Source organism: Nicotiana sylvestris, chromosome 11, assembly GCF_000393655.2.
Source record: "Nicotiana sylvestris chromosome 11, ASM39365v2, whole genome shotgun sequence".
NCBI lineage: Eukaryota > Viridiplantae > Streptophyta > Magnoliopsida > Solanales > Solanaceae > Nicotiana > Nicotiana sylvestris.
In genome coordinates this window covers 15,959,504-15,981,807 of record NC_091067.1, presented here as the reverse complement: position 1 = coordinate 15,981,807, position 22,304 = coordinate 15,959,504, and the positions used below count along the sequence as shown (strand labels likewise).

At 37.5% G+C, this 22,304-nt stretch overlaps 1 long non-coding RNA gene across 1 annotated transcript; it reads left to right on the top strand.

Annotated features, from left to right (window-relative positions):
* The first annotated feature begins 6,149 nt into the window (after positions 1 to 6,149).
* LOC104217647 (uncharacterized) lies at positions 6,150 to 7,296 on the top strand. The gene is made up of 3 exons (XR_708802.1): positions 6,150 to 6,481; positions 6,663 to 6,728; positions 7,044 to 7,296. It is a non-coding gene; the product is annotated as an uncharacterized lncRNA (long non-coding RNA).
* Positions 7,297 to 22,304: the final 15,008 nt, after the last annotated feature.

Below are 22,304 nucleotides of genomic sequence, written 5' to 3'. Positions count from 1 at the left end.
ATCTTCTAGTTAAAATCTTAGTTTCCTTTAGATCTAAAATTCAATTCCAACTATGGAGCGTCTTCAGGGAAGCCAAACGAATTTGATACACCAAATAGTTTTTGTATTTGGTGCTTGTGCAAATGAGAGGCAGCTAATTAAAGGGTCATCATTTGATTTTCTTTTTCCTCTTCCTCTTTATTTAAAGAAGACTACTATATTCAATAGGCTGCAGAAAATAGAAAAACAATAATAAAAGTAGTAGGACAATTTTATATATGCTCCCTGTAGGAAGCTATTATAGAAGTTGAAGACTTTTGCTGCTGATTAATGATCATCAATATGTCCTCATTCGATAAGCATTATCATGAGCTGAAAGTTGTGTTCATTTTTGCTCTTTTATGTTATCCTCATGTTACAGTAAAGGGTAAAAGGAAAAGCAATAAGTTAGAAGATCACTTTTCTTGATGATGAGAAATGACAACCTGGCAAACGTCAATGGAACAATGCTTAACTACAACACACATTTCTATCATTTAATTAATGCTTTTCACGTTTCACTTTTTTTCTATTAAGTGCACTCCACTACTGTCCATAACAATTGATGTCTTCCTTGCAAATTTTAGTTTATTCCTTCTTTACAATGGCCCAACATTACACTTGGCGGCTAAATTACCACGATTGAGAGGTGTGATTCTGCATAGTGGCGTCCTTTCAGGCCTTCGTGTGCTTTGTCATGCCAACTTCACTTTTTGTTTTGACATTTACAAGGACTGAAACTAGCTCTCAAGTATAGAGCATGACGAATCATCCTCCAATATGACTCACATCCCGTCGTCAACCAAGTCACAGAGACTTTCCAAATAAATTCAAATGCTACGAAAATATTAGGCAGGAATTCATAAGCTACTGCCTGAGTTTGACGAGTGTCAACTCGACCAGATACCCCGAGCATAAAACATCGAAACAGACGGCCTTGCCAAATTGGTAGCGGCCACCGAAAGCATCACCGGAGAAGGGAACGTGATCAAACTGAGGTAACGAATGCTTTTATTTTGTTTTAACTAACTATTCTCCAAGTGGAATAAAAGTAGAGGCAGTCACCCGAGAAATGCGTCGTATTCTCCAATGCAAGCAAAATTAAGCAAACTGGGAATCACCCAAGAAATGCAGAAGCTAAGCAAAACTGGGACTCCCCCAGGGAACACCCTTTAAGGCCAAGGGCCTTCGCCAAAAAAGAAGAGGTCGACCCCTACGGCCAAGGGCCATCGCCACAAAAGAGGAGGTCAACCCCGTACGACCAAGAGCCATCTCCAAAAAAGAAGAGGTCTACCCGTACGGCCAAGAGCCATTGCCAAAAAAAAGGAGGTCGACCCTTACGGCCAAGAGCCATCGCCAAAATAGAGGAGGTCGACCCCGTACGGCCAAGAGCCATCGCCAAAAAAGAGGAGATCGACCTCGTACGGCCAAGAGCCATCGCCAAAAAAGAAGAGGTTGACCCCTATGGCCAAGGGCCATCTCCAAAAAAGAAGAGGTTTACCTCGTTCGACTCACGACGGGTTAACATTTCGACCAGCTTGAAATAAAACCCCTACGGCCAAGGGCCATCGCCAAAAAGGCCACCACCAAAAAGAAGAATTCGGCCTCGTCCGAATCAACCTTTGGCCTCGTCTGAATCAACCTTCGGCCTTGACAGAATCAACATTCAGCCTCGTCCGGATCAACCTCCGGCCTCGTCCGGATCAACCTCCGACCTTGTCCGGATCAACCTCCGGCCTCGTCCGAATCAGCATCCGGCCTCGACCGAATCAACCTTCGGCCTCGTCCGAATCAACATTCAGCCTCGTCATTTGGCATCATCGGAATAAACACTCGGCCTTGTCCGAATCAACACTCGACCTCGGCCGAGTCAACCTTCGGCCTCGTCCGAATCAACACTCGGCCTCGACCGAGTCAACCTTTAGCCTCGACCGAGTCAACCTTCGGCCTCGACCCAATCAACACTTGGCCTCATCCGAATCAACACGGCCTCGTCTGAATCAAAATTCAGCCTCGTCCGAATCAATCTTCGACCTCGTCCGAATTTACATTCGGCGGCCCTACCCGAATTCACATTCGGCGACCTCACCCGTATTTACATTCGGCGACCTTGTCTGAATTCACATTCGGCCTACTCGCCCGTCCAGATCCGAGGACGCGAATGACCTACTCCGATGTCGCCATCCTTGCCGAAGCCGCCATCCCTGCCTTGACGGCCTTCCCAAACACTACCATTTTCTCGATCGACTCATCACTCGAGTCATTGGCCGTGATCGAACTCTGCTAAAGTTCAGCCCGCGGGGATACAACTTTGACCTAAAGATCGGCACCCTCAGCCGCGATCCACATAGTCGACCTCCCCATCCGAATTTCTCTAACTACGATTAATGAAGTCCGCTCACCGAGCTCGATCAAGAGATGACCTCAATAAACGGAGGAACTAACTGTATGGGTCAAAATTAGATCAGAGAAATTCGGCACGCGGAGACATAAGGCCGAGGTCGGACATAAATAAGGCCGAGGTCGGACAAGCCGAGGTCGTACAGTCATTAATAAGGCCGAGGTCGGATAGGCCGAGGTCGGACAATCATCAATAGCCGAGGTCGGACAATCATCAATAGGACCGAGGTCGGATAGCGATGAAATAGCTAGTTTGCTTTGGAATCCTCAAAGGGAATATTCTACTGAATATTCCCTCTAATTGTATTTTTTTAGGATTTTCTATGGATACCCTTTATAAATAGGAAGGGAGGACTTCCAAAAAATGGGGGCTCTCTCCCTCTCCCTCTCTCTAGAAAATATGTAAACACACCTCTCTGGAGAATCTGTGATCCCACACCTTCTTCGGATCCAAAAAGGGTCCTAAGGTTCTTGTATTTGTCTATCATTCATCTTTATCAAATGAAAGAAGATCCGTCTCACTCAAGATTGGGTGAATCTTTTCCTTTATTTATATTTTATTGTCACTTAATGTTACTTAATGCATCCTTTTTTATGCTATTAAATCTGGCCATAATCGCGGCTAATACTCATACTCGGCTATGTTTTTCTATTCATATTATTGATCTCGGATCTAGAGTTAATTATCTTTAACTATAATTTACCCTTTCATCTTCTTTGATTGATTTGTTCAAAAAGGTTTTGATATCTTTTGAGTTAAACAATATGATTATTAGGAGAATTATTTTTGCATGATTAATAGTTTGGAGCTTGTGCTAAGTACTAGATAAAGGCTATTGCGTTCTTTCAAAGAAAATTGAGTAAAGGAATAACTTTAATATTGGTGAGGCGAAATAAAATGCAATTTATAATGCCCAAACTATTTTATGATTGACTTTGTATGTTTATGGAATCAAAACACGAATACAATGTTTAGTATGAGAAATGTATTCCGAAAGCTCTTTTCAACTTTGACTTCAAATATATTTTTTTTCTTTCCAATAATTAATTAAATTAAGAAAGCCCTGTCTTCTACATGTATTTTCACTTTCTATTTTTCCCTTTTTTATTGCTTTCCTTTAAAAGCAAACGAGAAGCTTAGTGGACAAGTATCAATTTGTATTAGTGTTCTAATTGATTTCTTCTTACAACGAAAAGATTCATTAAATAATGAACTATTGCTAATAAACTATTTTCCCCTATAAAATTAGTTGTTCTAATAGCTAAAAGCCCCAGCACACTGTCTCTACATATATTGTTTCCAATAACTAACGGGATCCAAACGATACATCCCTCAATCCCACATGATGTTACAATATAAATGCCTCCATTTTGTTCTTATTCTCTAGCAATAATAATACTCATATCTAACAATGATTTTGTATTATAAATGTTTTTGAAGATCCAAATTTTACTAAATTAAAATATAATCGTCAAATTGCACAATCCTCTTCTTATGACAATCAAGACCTATATTACCCTAGAAAAATTGTTCACACTCAATGTTTGCATGAAACAATATTAGTTATATCAAATCCATATTATATATCTATTATGTTGATGTAAATAGCGAGTGTAAGTAAGTTTTTTTCTCACCGAAAGCGCTAAGATTTGTTATCTCCTTTAAATATTTTTCCTTAATTAACAATATGTTATTTTCTTTCATTAAACAGAAGAAATAGCCAACAAAAAAAAGAAAAAAAAAGGAATAGTGAAGAAGATTCTTGGGGAGGAAGAAGTGACCAAGTATAGTCGTGAGAGTTGACTAAGTCGGGTCAACAAATGAAGCTTTTTCTTTAATGGCATATATATAGTTATTTCGAAGAAGAGTCAAATTCAGTACAATTTGAAGATGCATTAGGAAATTGATAATTGCATATTCCTAGCTAGTTCCACCAGAGAGCACATTCCTTTCGATTAAAATATATTTATAGACTTTGTAACGTTCTTTTAGGTTCTAATTCTAGGGCCTACTTCTAAAAATGAGCTTACATTATTAAAAATACTTTATTTACTCTATATTTTAATATCTTAGGTTTGACGATAGTCATAAAATATGAAGCCAATTTAAGTGTAACAATTAGTTATTCGGCTGTGCATTCAGTGAAAATAGCACATATTAGCTAGTTTTCGAACCGGTAACTAAAAAATCGCCACTATTATATGCGGAGATAAAATTTGGACAAAAATATCGTAGTTAAAATACGAAAAGTTTCAGCATAATGTGCTAGATTATATATAGAGCTCTTGCGTATAAATTTCTAGCATATTATGTTGAAACTCTAACACATTATACTAGAATCTCATTGTATAGGTCCAAATTTGGCAACCACGGTAATAGATAAGCAAGACATAGGATGGGGTCGACCACGATACAACGACCGACGGTCGTTGTGATAAAGGCCGACGACCAAAAACGTGCAGCTGAGATGAAATGATAACGGTAACTTAAACTTAGAGAGAGACAGGAAGAATATTCCTTTGGATATTCTCTGCGTTGTACATTTTAGTTTGGGGAATGTTCCTTATAAATAGGAGGAGACAATGAACAATTAGGGGATCTGCCTTTTGAGAACTAAGAAACACATTGTAAAGTCAAGAGAGATATACGAAAGAATTGTCTTATTCACTTTATTCAAATGTATGTTATTGAATCTTTGTCGATAAATTTCAAAGATTCTACATTCATATCAACGGTATACTTTTTCACGTTATTAGAGGGAAGAGACACCCAATCACACAATCATTGGGTGACAGCTCCTTTACACTATATCCATTGTCGTTTCTTGCATTCATTATTACGATATTACATTTTTCATCTATCATAGTATACTGAACGCACTAATTAATGCTTTTATATTTTTTACACTATACTATAATCTCGTTCTATTTGGTCTGGAATTTATTAAGCTCAACTAAGATTTACCCATTAATTTGTTATAAATTGGTTTAGTATTTATTTGCTCAAACACTTATGTGTAAAAAATTCGAACTCTAGCATATTAAATTGAATTTTTTTTTGGATTTTTAAAGGTTTTTTTGTTCAAATTTTATTTTTACATAAAAAATGACTAAAATTCAATTGTTTTTGAACTATGGATAATTTTAAATTAGTAGTTATAAATTGAGCTATTTCTTATTTTTCTTCTCGTGCATTTAATGAGTCTAGTGTGGAGGTGATATTTAGGCTCAACTCGATAAGGGCCGTAATGAGAAATCTAATAAAATTTCATTAATTGCAGTTATGTTACCTCTCTAGCCCTTCTATAAATACCATCACAATTATTTCATAACACCTGTTGTGTATGATAACTGTCTAATAGATAGACCTAATTATGGGTGGCTCGACTATAAGGCTAGTAACGCAATAGCTTGGGACCCCAACTTTTTGGGGGCCCCATTTTTTCCTTATTGTATATGTATTATTAAAAAAAAAAGTGTGTACACTTAAATTTAAAAAGAATTTTTGCAACGAAAGTACAATAACTTTAATGTGAGGATTGTTGTAATAATTAAAGAATGAAATAATTTTTAATAAATTATTTCCTTACATAGGTAGGGTAGCTATTATTTTGCCTTATTTATATCCTGACAACTAATACGGGTCCACATTATTATTTTATATATTTATCTTTTTCGTTCTCTCTTTTACTATTCTTAATTTCAATATTGAAAAGTCTTTCAAACGGCAACTTACCACGAGTTACAAGTTATCTTCTTCAAAATATCAAGCATTACAACAAGCAATCATAATATTGAAGCAATACAACAGTTTTCAATATTATTATATCAACTTATCTTGTTCTATAGTTTCTTACCCTTTGGTTTTTCCTACTATATCAACAACTACTGCTCCTTTTTAGATTGCTTTATCATGACTTATTCGCTTTCGGTACTTTCATTTTCATACTGCATTGAATTGATTGTCCTTATCTGACTCTTTTTTTTTTTTTGCCATGCTAGCTTTCTCTTGAGCCGAGGATTTTTCGGAAATAACCTCTCTACCTTCCAAGGTAGATTTAAGGTCTGCGTACACTCTACCTCCCCAGACCCCACTTTATGAGTTTTCACTGAGTATGTTGTTGTATATCAACTTATCAAATTCTTGAGCCGGTTTTATTATTCTACCTTTATTTAATACTTTTTCATTGAAAATTTATTATTGATATTCTTACTTAGGGCCTCTCTGTGAAATTTGTCTTTAGGCCTCCAATTTTGTTGAGACGGCCATGGACCTAATCTTTGACCGATCTGCAGTATAGCTCAAACAGGTATTCAATCATCATTGCTAATCTCAAGTACTTCCGTGTCCTCATATCTTGATCTTGGTTTAAGGCTGATAATATTCTTATAACTTTGACAGAAAAGGTGTTCTAACTTCTATACAGCTTGTGTTTTCATTTCTTCTCGTCGTAGAGACTGTTAAATCGTTTCTTCTTTTCAATCTCTTTTAAATTAATCTATCTGTCTGTCTGCTTAAATTTTTTTAAAATCTAACTGATGTTTTCGTATGAGAAAATGATAGTTTACTTAAAAGTTAGTTATCAATTACCTGTATCTTCAATTTGTGTGTACGTGCATTGCAGGCCGCGAACCTTGGAACTCCTGTTGAAGAAAATCTAAGATTTTCCTTGAAAAGAATCTTCTACCAAATATTTTTGTTGTATAATTAAGAAAGAATCATTGCGGAACATTTCAAAGTAATCACAAGAACCATAAAAAAATTATGAGGACCAATGCACCTCAACGGTATTGAGAAGCCTTAAATTTATTTAATAATTTTAGATATTTTTGTTGATGTTTATTCTTTTTTTATTTTTTGAGATGTAATTTAATTTAGACGATGTAACCAACCCTGTAATCTTTGTTGAAATACTACTAACATTTCATAAGATTTTATTAGGTTTAATTTTGAATTACCGTCAACATAATTCGCTATATAGCATTGCCTCCTAAAGTAACAATCAAGTGGGAATTTGTATTAACAAAGATGATAAATAAATCAACTATATCTTTTTATGATTTAATTACCTTGAAGCGTGCATATAGAGATCTTGAAAGAAACTATCTTACAAAGTTAGAATTGTAGCTAAACTTTATTCAAACGGGAGTAAGAAGAGCTAGAAAGTAACTCCAAATTTAATTGTCTTTCACTTTTATTTGAATTTTGTAATTACCCGACTTGTCGTTTTAAGAATTAACGTCATGTTGAATGACTTAAGACCTCGAGCAACTTCGTATGGTTATTTCGAACCCAGGCGTATGTCCGAAATTTGGTGTTGGAAGTCCGTAGAATAACTCAACGCATTTTTTTTATGTGCGGATGAGGACTAATAAAATGATGGATATCTATTGGATATGATAATAAGTTTACGATTCATGTTATAAGTGATATGGAGTTTAAGGAGTGTCCTAAGTCTAAGTCAAGTTGGAAAATTTCATAATAGACTAAAGTTGCAAATGAGTACGCACAAGACCTCACTTTGGACGAGTATATCTACATGGGTATAAGGAGTTGTGTGATACACAACCTATCAACTTAAAGCTCCTTGAGTCTAGTTTCCAACACATCAAACCGTTCATCATCTGGAGGTGTATAAAAAACGTTATAACCATTTTACTTGACCTGTGTCATATGCGCGCCCAGATGCGCGGCCTGAGCGCGGCCACACATATTTGGAAGTTTCTGCCTTGTGAGCACGGCCGCGCACGTAGTAGACCTCTAAATACCCCTAAGGACAGGAAAGGAGAGGATTAAAGTCATTTTTCAAGACTAGGGCATCCTCTCCATCACCCATCCGGTCAAGGCTTCAAATACACACATAAGGTGAGTTTTTAAGTGTGTTTTTATGGTGATTTCACTTCTCAATTACTAGTTACAACATGATTTTGATTGGATTATATATGATTTCTTCAAAATCTCAAGAACACCCCAAAAGTTATCTTTTATGATTTGGTCAACATGAGGTAATCTTTCACCCTTAGACTTACATATATGGAGTTATTATGGAATTATGAGTATGAATCAAGTATTGGAACTCATGGTATGGTGATTGGAAGCCATAAATTCTCAATTTAAATGAATACCCATTAGAGATATTGAAAATTAATTATTTGATGGAATTTTGTTGGTTGGGTGTGAATGATTGATCACACATATAATGTTAGGAGTATAAATTGTTAAAGAATAATGGTGGGATGAATTGTTGATAAATTGTGGTAGTTGGATGAACTAATTCTATGGTTAAGAGATGTAGTCAAATGTGCACACATAGTGTTTGATGAAATGCCTAAATGAGGTGAACCCACGAATATCTTCCTAATTATGGTTCACTTTTGTTATGTTTCTAAATAGATTGAAGTTGCTATAATTTCCGGAATATTGTAGTAAGGTAAGGAAAGCTTAAGAAAGATTGGAGCCGTCCGGAGGTCAATTCATGTGAGAATGCTATTTTGAAATATCGACTTAACTCCGTTAAGGTAAGTATCTTGCCTAACCTTGTGTGAGGGATTTCCCCTTAGGATTTGAGTCTTCTATGTTGATTATAGTCCGTGTACGTGAGGTGACAAGTGCGTGCTCGGGCTTATTTGCGGAAAGTTAGTCCTTTAGGGTTCTTAGGTCTTTATATTCACTGTGTATGAATGTGTTTTTGACATGACTGAGTTACCTATTTAATAGTTCCATCTCCACATGCTTAATTGGAATTGATTGCTTCATGATTCACTTTTATTGCCTAATTGACTCCTATTTGATTTAATTGGAGGAATTCACATCTCCTATTGTCATGATATCTCTTCATAGCTGCTTGTCTTATTGAGAATTATTATTATCCCTCCTGAAATTGTTTAGTCTTAAGTGAAGCAAAAATCTTGTTTTCTTAATTGAATTGTCGAATATCTTTGAAATTGTCCCACCTTAAAAGGAGTTTAGATAATCAATATCTTTGTTAACTTGCCTTTATTTGGGACTACTTGACTCGTATTGATTTACATGTTAGTGACTCGTATGTTGTGGGGTCGTTGCTACATGTTAGTCTTTCCTTGTTGAATTATCCTCTTTATGCCAGTATTATTATTATTTTCTGTGGCTATTCCTTGTGAACTGGTTCTATCGTTTCCTTGTGATTTCAGTTCTTGAGTTGATTTACTTCCCGCATCTTGTATTTGTTTCCATTGTTGACATTGTACTTGTTATTGTATGGCACAAGGTTTCTGCCGTGCGGTGGTTGTTGTTAATGTGATGCACGAGGTTTCTGTCATGCGGTTGTTGTTATTGGGGGTGCACGAGGTTTCTACCGTGCTACTGTTACACACTGATATTGGCACATGCGGCGTGATAAGGCGGGATGTATATATGTGGGTTGCTCATATGGTGAGACAAGGTGGGAACATTATGATGCACGTGTGGCGAAACAAGGCGGGCACTTATTATGTATTATTTGCACACGTGGCGAGACAAGGTGGGCTATGTCAGGTATTGATTGTGATGATTTGTGATGGCATGGAGGCATTCTTGCTATTTGATATTGTGTTGTAGTACGCTTACCTGTATGAGTTTTATCTCGTGGAAGTTGTGAGAAAACATCTTACGTGTTGTCCATTCTTTTCCTTATGCTTATTAGCTGGTAGGAACTATGTTAGAGCACTTGCACAAGCATACACGTAGTTGAACACTCCTATTGGATATGAAGTTTTCCCGATATTGATGAGTACAGATATACACCCTCATTTACTTGTCATATATGTGAGAGTGGCTCTAGTTAGCAAGTGAGTTGTCAGCATGACCATGAGGTGTGAAGGGGGCACAGGATGCCAAGTGTTAGGGTTCATGTATTGGGACCCGTTAGCTGTAAGTTTGTCCGAGGTTTGGTACTTCGTGGAGTTTGTCGGCTAAGACCTGATGTGAACACTGTCGTAAGTCCTGAGTTATTGCTTACCTTTACTGTATTTGTGATTTAGGATTTGGGTTTGTGTTTTTCGCTCGTACTTCTATGTCATTATTATGGTATTTCCGCTGTTACTTGCTGTTTTCTTCCCTTATTATGACTGCTGTATTGTTAGCCATATCGTGTAGTCTTTACATAAACATCATGTTCCGTTGTTCATATGCTTATATTTGTACAGTTTTGTATACCGGTAGGTGTCTTGACTGTTCCTCGTCACTACTCCACTGAGGTTAGTCTTGATACTTACCGGGCACTGCCGTGGTGTGCTCATGCTACTATTCTTCACATTTTTGTTGTGCAGATCCCAGGTATCGATCGTTAGTAGTTGTGCGGGTCATTGTTGAGGAGACTTAAGGTAAACCTGATGCCGCGTTCGTAGGCTTTGGAGTCACCTTCTTACTTGTATTCAACTGTTTTCACTCTTTTCCAAATAGTTTATATAGAAGTGGTAGTTAACTCTGTAGATCTTATGACTTGTATTACTTGGTTTTGGGAATATGTTCACTGTATAAAGGATTCATTCCAGAAGAATTTTATGATGTTAGTTTTTTTATTGTTGTTCTTTCGTAAATATTAGGCTTACCTAGTCCTTAAGACTAGGTGCCGTCACAAAACCCAACGGAGGGGAAATTGGGTCGTGACAAGTTGGTATCAAAGCTCTAGGTTCATAGGTGTTATGAGTCATAAGCGAGTTTAGTAGAGTCTTGTAGATCGGTACGGAGACGTCTATACTTATCTTCGAGAGGCTACGAAACTAGTAGGACAATCTCACGTCTTTGATTCCTATCGTGCGAGTTTATTGATCTAGGCATATGAACTATTATCATTCCATTCTCTCATAGATGGCGAGGACACGTACTGTAGTTATCGATGACGCTGCTCCCAGAGCAGGGGTCACTGGAGGCAAAGACAAAGGCCGACGAGGAATACGTGCCACAACTAGAGCATCGACCAGAGCAGGTTGAGGAGTCACCATTAGCCCTAGTTAGGGGGCAGGTACCAGAGGCGCCTGCTTTTACCCTCGGACTTTAGGAGACCTTGGCACAGTTCCTGAGCATGTTTGGTACATTGGCTTAGGAGGGGTTGATTCCGGTTGTACCAGCTACTTCACAGACCGGGGGAGGGACTCAAACTCCCACCGCCCACACTCTAGAGCAGCAAGTTCATATTGGTCAGGTTCCAGGCGTCATGGCAGCACAGCTTGTGGTTCTAGTTTAGCCCGTATTCAGGGCAGCAACATCTGAAAAAGAGCAGCTTAGGCTTGAGAGGTACAAGAAGTACGACCCTCCTACATTCAGTGTTTTGGCTTTATAGAGTGCACATGATTTTCTGGAGGAGTGCCATCGCATTCTCCGCACTATGGGTATTGTTGAGTTGAGTGGGGTTGCTTTACTATGTTCCATCTTAGGGGAGCGGTTTATCAGTGGTGGTGGGCATATGAGTTGGGTAGCCCGGCCGAGTCAGTTTCACTTACATGGGTTCAATTTTCAGAGATATTCCTGAGAGAGTTCATACCTCAGTCCCTTCGGGATATATGGCGCGCGAAGTTTGAGAAGCTACGCCAGGGCACTATGTCAGTATCAGAGTACGCCGTCAGATTTAGTGATTTGGACAGACATGCACCGACCTTGGTTTCTACTATTCGGGAGAGGGTCTGCTGTTTATTGAGGGACTCACCAGCATCAGGACTAGCATAGCCCGAGAGTTGGAGATAGATATTTCGCATCAGCAGATCGTGAGTATTTCTAGAAGGGTGGAGGACATGCTGGCTCGAGAGAGAGAGAGAAGAGAGAGGTCAGACGAGGCTAGGAGAGAGAGGATAGGTCGAGCCATGAGAGAGAGGGCAGACAAGATCAGGAGAGAGAGTTTGAGGAGGCGAGGAAGACCGGGGAGATCTGATGGTCCTTATTTTAGAGGCAGGGTGCGACATGGTATAGATTTTGTGGGTCAGCCAGTTCAGTTCACACTTCAGCTTCACATAGTTATTCAGGTGTTCATGGGTCTCGTAGTACATGTACCACACAGTTCCTACATCCACGTCAGCAGCGAGGTTGCTTCGATTGTGGAGATACTAGCCATATGGTGAGAGATTGTCCCATACTTCGGGCCAATATGTCTCAGCAAGGTATTCAGGCGAGTAGAGGGCGCCCAAAAGGGGGAGGTCCGACCCGTTGATGTGTTTCATATAGTAGGCTTAAGGCCGCTATGCTAGATGATGTCATTTCAGGTATGATTTTGATTTGTTATAGAAGAGCGCCATCCGTAGTTCATTGCAGTTATGCTTATCGGGGTGAGTTCCCTTATCTGTTTCTCCACTTATGGGTGTGTTTCATGATTAGCACTAAGTTTATGTGAATACTTTTGTTGGGAGATTATATAGATATAGCTATGCCTATCATTATGTGTTAGTCACTAAAAAAATATTTGTGAGGTGGGTTTTGATGTGATTTCAGGATAACTGATTTAGATTGTGAATTATATTCCCTACCGGTATGAGGGTTCGTTATGTCTTGTGATTTTGTTTAACGAAAATTATTTAGAAGAAGAAAGAAAGGAAATGGAACATTTCAGTTGGCACAATGTGCATATTACTTGTGTACGGAGTTAAGGACGAGATCCTCGTGTTTTTATATGATGTGAAATATTTAAACTGGGCTACAAGCCGCAGTGGAAGTTATATAAGGACGAGATCCTTGTGATGAGGACTTATATGTTTAAATGCTCCCTTTGTGGAATTAAAATTTGTACTATAGTACTTATAGGGAGTTATGCCTATTACACTTATTTGAAAATTATTGTATAAATTTCTTTGTGCGTAATTTGCCAAATTCGTGTTGTAATTATTGAGTTTTAACCTTCGAGGTGAGTGCCTAGGTGGCGTTAAATGTGACTCGTTAATTGGGTAAGTAATTATGAGGTCTTCATGCCTCGTTGTTAGTAAAGTGGAGGTTTGAAACGAGATTTTTGTTAACGTGAGATTAATTGGCAATGTTATAATCTATTATGAACAACTATTAAGATCAGAGATGTGGTTATGGTCATACATATGATGCATTTCATGTCAAGATATCATTATGATAATACCGTGCTTATAATGCGGAGATTAGTGTTATTGCCTTACATATTCTGGTGCTTTGTTGGGTTGTGGATGTGTTGTTAGGAGTTGTTTTGGTGTTACTCTGACAGGTGGATAGGTCCAATTACAGGGGAGACTCTACCGAAATTTTTGAAAAATTTGGGAGTTAGAAAAAAAAATTGGGACGTTGAGATGTGCGAAGAAAGAGATGAGTTACATTATGTGTTTGATGGTGAACTCTACTTCTCATTTGAGGACGAATGACCCTAAGTAGGGTAGAATGTAACACCCTGGGAAAAAATTTAAAGTAGTTAAGCACTATGAAAAAGTTGATGTGTTCATGGGCACGAGTTGTTACTGCCAGTCGAGACTAATATAGTGTGTTGACGTGAAAATCAGACCTTTTTGGAAATTTTTGGAGTTTAAGAAATTCGTCTTAAAGTTTAAAAATATGGATAAGGGAAATAATCTCAATTGAAATGGTGTTGTTGGACTTATTTCAAATGCGGTAATGTGGGATCAACCGCAAGTACATATGTAAAAGTAAAAAAACCATCAATTTGGTAATCTCCGAATAATTCTTAGTACGTTCGAGGACGAACGTTTGTTTAAGAGGTGAAGAATGTAATGACCCGACTTGTCTTTTTAAGAATTAACGTCATATTGAACGACTTAATACCTCGAGCAACTTCGTATGGTTATTTCGAACCCAGGCGTATGTCCGAAATTTGGTGTTGGAAGTCACTAGAATAATTCGACGCATTTTTTGTGTGTGTGGATGAGGACTAATAAAATGATGGATATATATTGGATATGATAATAAGTGTATGATTCATATTATAAGTGATATGGAGTTTAAGGAGTGTCCTAAGTCTAAGTCAAGCTGGAAAATTTCATAATAGACTAAAGTTGCAAATGAGTACGCATAAGACCTCATTTTGGACGAGTATATCTACATGTATATAAGGGGTTGTGTGATGAACAACCTTTCCAATTAAAGCTCTTTGAGTCTAGTTTCCAACACATCAAACCGTTCATCATCTGGAGGTGTATACAGAAAGTTATGACCATTTTACTTGACCTGTGTCATATGCGCGCTCAGGTGCGCGGCGTGAGCGCGGCCGTGCATATTTGGAAGTTTCTACCTTGTGAGCGTGGCCTGAGCGCGGACGTGCACGTAGCAGACCTCTAAATACCCCTAAGGACGAGAAAGGAGAGGATTTAAGTCATTTTTCAAAACTAGGCATCCTCTCCATCACCTATCCGGTCAAGGCTTCAAATACACACATAAAGTAAGTTTTTAAGTGTGTTTTTATGGTGATTTCACTTATCAATCACTATTTACAACATGGTTTTGATTGGATTATATAGGATTTCTTCAAAATCTCAAGAACACCCCAAAAGTTATCTTTCAATATTTGGTCTACAAGAGGTAATCTTTCACCCTTAGATTTACATATATGGAGTTATTATGGAATTATGAGAATGAATCAAGTATTGGAACTCATGGTATGGTGATCGGAAGCCATAAATTCTCAATTTAAATGAATACCTATTGTAGAGATTGAAAATTAATTATTTGATGGAATTTTGCTGGTTGGGTGTGAATAGTTGATCACACATGTGATGTTAGGAGTATAAATTATTAAAGAATAATGGTGGGATGAATTGTTGATAAATTATGGTAGTTAGATGAACTAATTCTATGGTTAAGAGATGTAGTCAATGTGCACACAAAGCGTTTGATGAAATGCCTAAATGAGGTGAAACCACGAATATCTTCCTAATTATGGTTCACTTTTGTTATGTTTCTAAATAGATTGAAGTTGCTAGAATTTCCGGAATATTGAAGGTAAGGAAAGCTTAAGAAAGATTGGAGCCGTCCGGAGGTCAATTCACATGAGAATGCTATTTTGGAATATCGACCTAACTCCGTTAAGGTAAGTATCTTGCCTAACCTTGTGTGGGGGATTTTCCCTTAGGATTTGAGTCTTCTATGTTGATTGTAGCCCGTGTACGCAAGGTGACTAGTGTGTGCTCGGGCTTATTTGTGGAAAGTTGGTCCTTTAGGGTTCTTAGGTCTTTATATTCACTGTGTATGAATGTGTTTTTGACATGACTGAGTTTCCTATTTACTAGTTCCATCTCCACATGCTTAATTGAAATTAATTGCTTCATGATTCACTCTTACTGCCTAATTGACTCCTATTTGATTTAATTGAAGTATTTCGCATCTCCTATTGTCATGCTATCTCATCATAGATGCTTGTCTTATTGAGAATTATTATTATCCCTCCTGAAATTGTTTAGTCTTAATTGAAGCAAAAATCTTCTTTTCTTAATTGAATTGCCGAATATCTTTAAAATTGTCCAACCTTAAAAGGAGTTTAGATAATCAATATCTTTGTTGACTTGCTTTATTTGGGACTACTCGACTCGTATTGATTTACATGTTTGTGACTCGTATGTTGTGGGGTCGTTGCTATATGTTAGTCTTCCCTTGAAGAATCATCCCCTTTATGCCAGTATTATTTTCTGTGGCTATTCCTTGTGAACTGGTTCTATCGTTTCCTTGTGATTTACAGTTCTTGAGTTGATTTACTTGCCGCCTCTTGTATTTTTTGCCATTTTTTACAGTGTACTTGTTATTGTAAGGCATGAGGTTTCTGCCGTGCGGTGGTTGTTGTTATTGTGATGCACGAGGTTTTTGCCGTGCAGTTGTTGTTATTGGGGGTGCATGAGGTTTCTGCCGAGCTACTGTTACACACTGATATTGGCACATGCGGAGTGATAAGGCGGGATGTATATATGTGGGTTACACATGTGGCAAGACAAAGTGGGAACATTATGATGCACGTGTGGCGAAACAAGGCGTGCACTTATTATGTTATTATTCACACATGTGGCGAGACAAGGTGAACTATGTCAGGGATTGATTCTAATGATTTGTGATGGCATGAGGGCATTCTTGTTGTTTGATATTGTGTGTTGGTACGCTTACCTGTATGAGTTTTATCTCATGGAAGTTGTGAGAAAACATCTTACGTGTTGTTCGTTCTTTTCCTTATGCTTATTAACTGGTAGGAACTATGTTAGAGCACTTGCACAAGCATAGACGTAGTTGAACACTCCTATTGGATATGAAGTTTTCCTGATATTGCTGAGTACCGATGTACACCCTCGTTTACTTGTCATATATGTGAGAGTGGCTCTAGTTAGCAAGTGAGTTGTCAGTATGACCATGAGGTAGGGGTGGGCATAAAATCCGAAAAATCGAATTCCGAACCGAACCGAATTAAATTGATATTTCAGTTTCGGTTTTTTCGGTATTTCGGTCTAATTCGGTATTGCAATTTCGGTATTTAGGTATTTCGGTACGGTCCTCGGTATTAGAAATGTGAAATTCCGGTATACCGAAATACCGATTTTTTAAAATACATTTTCTTATTTTGGATTACCCCAATCCACTACTCCACTGCCTAACCTTAGCCCAGCCCATCGCCCCTTCCCAGCGCCCCAGCCCATTGCCCCATGCCCCCATCGGCCATCCCACTCTAAAAAGATTAGGGCTAGCTAATTCATTAGGTACTGAAACTCTTAAAGTCAGATACAGATATACAGACACAGTTGACTGAGTAGGCGATTAAGGCATTAGGCAATTTCCGAGCTTGATTCGATTCCTCAGTCCTCAGTCCTCACTCCTCACTCCTCAAAAATTCCGGGCAAACGAAGACGCTACTGTTGCGAACTTGTGATAGTTTCAATTTTCGTCTTTCGAAGCTATCTTTCTACTTGTTTTTTTTGGTTGTTGACTTGATTTAGCAGATGAGTTAGAGGTGAATATGATACCTTATTTTGTTATTCATTTTTCTTTCTGAAATTAATGTATTTTTCTATATGTGGCAAAAGAAGTACAAAATCTAACTTATTGACCAGTGCAAGGTATACTTAGTAACTCCATTGATATTGAGTATGCCAGTTCTTATCAATGTGCCGAAAACAAAGAGTGTGCGTGTTCTGAAATCGTGTTTCAAATATTTTAAAGAAAGTTTCTAGCGAAAATGGAAAGAATAAATATCCTTCCTTCCTAGGTGTTTTGAAGAGAAATCCTAATCTTTTCTTTACCTTAAAGAGTGCAAGCATTGTGGTCAAGTCTATTAAGCGTGCAAAGCATTGTGGTCAAGTAGAGTGCAAGCATTGTGGTCAAGTCTATAATATTAATCCAAAGAGGAATGGAACAATTGGTTTAAGGAAGCATATTAAGTGTTGTCTAGCGCGTCTTCCCGGAATCCGTATTTAAGAATTAAGACTGTTTTTAAGTGTTAAGTGTTAAGACTGTTGCACTGTTAAGTTAATTCTACTACAACTGCTGCATCTGTTAAGTGCTAATTTTGTTAAGACTGCTGCATGCCTGCATCTGTTGCACCTTGATAATTTATTATTTTTATTGTTAATTTTGTTAAGCGGTTGCATCTGTTGGTTAAGACTGCTGCATCTGCATCTGTTAATTGGTAATGCAGCCAGTAGATGAGCTATTTAGGTGCTGCATCTGTTGCATCTTTTAGCCTTTGAATTTTGAAATTTGAATTGTGCATACTGCTGCTGCATGTGTTGTTGCCTTTTGAATTTTTAGCTTTTGCTTAGCTAGAGTTACATTAGACTGCTGCTACATCTGTTGGTTAGACTGCTGCTGCATCTGTTGGTTAGACCCTGCATATGTTGGTTAAGACTGCTGCATTTGCATCTGTTAATTGGTAATGCAGCCAGTAGATAAGCTATTTAGGTGTTGCATCTGTTGCATCTTTGAGCCTTTGAATTTTGAAATTTGAATTGTGCATATTGCTGCTGCATGTGTTGTTGCCTTTTGAATTTTTAGCTTTTGCTTAGCTGCAGTTACATTAGACTGTTGTTGCATCTGTTGGAAAGATATTGTTAAGCTGTTGCATCTGTTGGTTAAGACTGCTGCATATGCATCTGTTAATTGGTAATGCAGCCAGTAGATGAGCTATTTAGTTGCTGCTGCATCTGTTGGAAAGATATTGTTAAGCTGCTGCATCTATTGGTTAAGACTGCTGCTGCATCTGTTGGAAAAATATTGTTAAGCTGCTGCATCTGTTAGTTAGACTGCTGCTGCATCTGTTGGTTAAGACTGCTATTGCATCTTTTAATTGGTAATGCAGCCAGTAGATTAGCTATTTAGGTGCTGCATCTGTTGCATCTTTGTCTTTGAGCCTTTGAATTTTGAAATTTGAATTGTGCATATTGCACTGTTGCACAGAATTGTGCACTTGTTAAAATGGCCTGGTTTGGAAAGATTTAAATAATTGTGGACTTGAGTAGTAATAGCCATGGTTTTTATTTATTTATAGATGGCTAGAAAAGGATATTGTTAATGGCTTCTTTAGCCTTTTTAGCTTTTGCTTAGTTGCAGTTACATTAGAAACTAGAAAGTGACAGAACTATTACTAGTGTAAATTTACCAGCCTCAATTGGTTCTTACACTGAAATGCAACAATCTGAATAGATCTTGGTTAAACCGAAATCGTACTGAACCAAAATAAGAAATACCGAACCGTACCGAAATAATTTGGTACGGTATTTGGTATACACAATCGATAAACCGAATACCGAACCGAAATTCTTAAATACCGAACCAAAATACCGAATGCCCACCCCTACCATGAGGTGATGAGGGCACAAGATGCCAAGTGTTAGGGTTCATGTATTGGGACTCGTGAGCTGTAAGTTTGTCCGAGGTTTGGTACTTCTTGGAGTTTGTCGGCTATGACCTGATGTGACCACTGTCATAGGTCCTGAGTTATTGCTTACCTTTACTGTATTTGTGATTTAGGATTTGGGTTTGTGTTTTTCGCTCGTTCTTCTATGTCATTATTATGGTATTTTCGCTGTTACTTGTTGTTTTCTTCCCTTATTGTGATTGCTGTATTGTTAGCCATATCGTATAGTCTTTACATAAACATCATGTTCCATTGTTCATATGCTTATTTTTGTATAGTTTAGTAGACCAGTAGGTGTCTTGTCTGTTCCTCGTCACTACTCCACCGAGGTTAGTCTTGATACTTACTGGGCACCGCCGTGGTGTGCTCATGCTACTCTTCTGCACATTTTTGTTGTGCAGATCCCAAGTATCGATCGTTAGTAGTTGTGCAGATCATTGCTGAGGAGACTTAAGGTAAACTTGCTGATGCGTTCGCAGGCTTCGGAGTCACCTTCTTACTTGTATTCAACTGTTTTCACTCTCTTCCAAACAGTTTATATAGAAGTGGTAGTTAACTCTGTAGAGCTTATGACTTGTACTATCGGGTTTTGGGAATATGTTCACTGTATAAAGGATTCATTCCAGAAGAATTTTATGATGTTAGTTTTTTTTATTGTTGTTCTTTCATAAATATTAGGCTTACCTAGTCCTTAAGACTAGGTACCGTCACGAAACCCAACGGAGGGAAAATTGGAAAATTGGGTCGTGACAAATTTTCTCAACCAACTCCGAAAAAAGATAACATAAAATATAAAATTATGTTATTAACAATTGGTGATAAAGTAGCAAAAGATGGCTGAATTTTGTTTTTTCACTATTTAATAATAAGTACAATAAATATTTAAATTACATATAAGAAGAATAACTTTTGGGGCCTCTAATTTTATGAGACCTTAAGCGGCCGCTTTAGTGCATGGGGATTAAGTCTCCTCTGCAACTAAGAATCTAACAAGTAACCATATTGAGATACTTTAGAAACCCTCCACCGAAATTGTGATGGAAGGGAAAGGATTGCCCGCTCTTAATTAGATATCTCCACGAGATCTATGAATAAAAAAAATTCTAATATATAAGACCCTTCTTTCTTTAATGAACTTTATGCGGCGCGAGTCAGACTTAATTGAGGCCCCATTAAAAGTACCAAACTCTGTGTGAGAACAAAAGAATATTACTCCCTTCGGTCCAAAATAAGTGAATTTTTGGTTGTTTTTACGCATATAAAGAAATTCACCTTTTAACATTATCTAGCAATGAAATTGACCATATTAACCTTTACTATCTCTTTACATAAATATTCCTAACACATACTCTAATATTATTTACTCCAAGGGCAATGTAGGGAAAAAATAATTAATTCATTCTTGAAATCTGAAAAAATAACTTATTTTGGACCACAAAAAAAAAACCAAAAAATCACTTATTGTGGACCGGAGGGATAAAGATACTTTGGTCAATTAGTTCACCAAAAGATTCTTGGAGTTCGTTCACATGGGATGCTACTACATAGAAAACAAGCCACGGGAAATTCATGGCTCCCAATACTTTGGAAGAATTTGATGTAATGCATGATCAAAACATAAATCTCATTAGCTACTATACATTTCTCTTTTGATTTTTCCAATTAATTGTGGACCAAATCAATATACTTCAACAGTTCAACCTGCAATTTTAGCAAAAGATTTGTGAACTAGCAAAAAGTTGGTCAATTTGTTATTCTTATATATACAATAGCTTTTGATATACCACCAACTTGAGCTTGTGGCTCCTATTCATGGTTGGGAAGATCGAGAAATCTACGTATGGATAGGAATAGATATGACAACAATAAGAATACATGATTCTTTTTCTTCTTCAGAATATTTTAACAAACTATCAAAATTCCTTCTACATAATAAACTATAAGATGAGAAAATAGAATTTATCACGAAAACTCTTTTTAAGAAATGTCTACGGCCCATATGGAACCTTGACAACTCACATATAGGAAAATGTTGTGTACATTTCATAAAACACATTTGGAAATAAAGAAATTTGGTATGAATATTTTTTTTAATGAGCCTTGTGCTACGCGATGTTGGCCTCCTTTTAGAGGCTTCTAGATATCCATGAAATAAAACTTTTAATTAGAGATGTTTCATTATGTATGGCATTTCATTAGTTAATGTATTCACAAACTTTAGCAACGTGTCACCTTAATTAGCTTTCAACTTTTGACCAAAATGGATGGGTACATGTCACAAGACTTAGAAAATTAAGCATTGAAGCTAACAAAGTTGTCAATATGTTGTCCAATTGTCGTGACAACATTAACAAGTAGGATTGCCTAACAACCTTGCACTGCCACCGCAAAGTTCCCTTATTTAATTTCTTAAATACAAGACAGCTTCCTTTCCAATTAAATTATTTTTGATATGGGTAGTTAATAATTAATCACCTCGTTTAGTCACTTAATCTTGACTTTTACGTCCTAGATTGATGATTGACCCTACATATTTATGTAAATCCAATTTATAAGCGATTGATTAAAATGACTAGTTATGTACAATATTGTCAGTTTTTACTAAATGAACCTCACAGATTTAATTTGTCCCTTGGCCTCATGTCGCTTCGCCTAACAGCTTTGTCAAAGGCCTAACAATACTAGTTAAATCAAGTAATACTTATAGAAGTTTGTGACCAACTTATTGTAACGATCTGACCGCTCGTTTTGAGAGTTGTAGCCCTGTTCCCCCATTTATTGTTCCTTCTGTATTTTACAGCTGTTATATAACGTATCGGGTCCGGGGTAATTTCAGAATGAATTGAGACACTTAGTCTCTTATTCGAAAGCTTAAGTTGGAAAAGTTGACCAGATGTTGGCTTAAGAGTAAACGACCTCAGATTTAAATTCTGATAGTTCTGTTAGCTCCGTTAGGTAATTTTGGACTTAGGAGCGTGCCCGGATTGTGATTTAGAGGTTTGTAGTAGAATTAGGCTTGAAATGACGAAAGTTGGAATTTTGAAAAGTTTGACCGGGAGTGAACTTTTTGATATCGGGATCAGATTT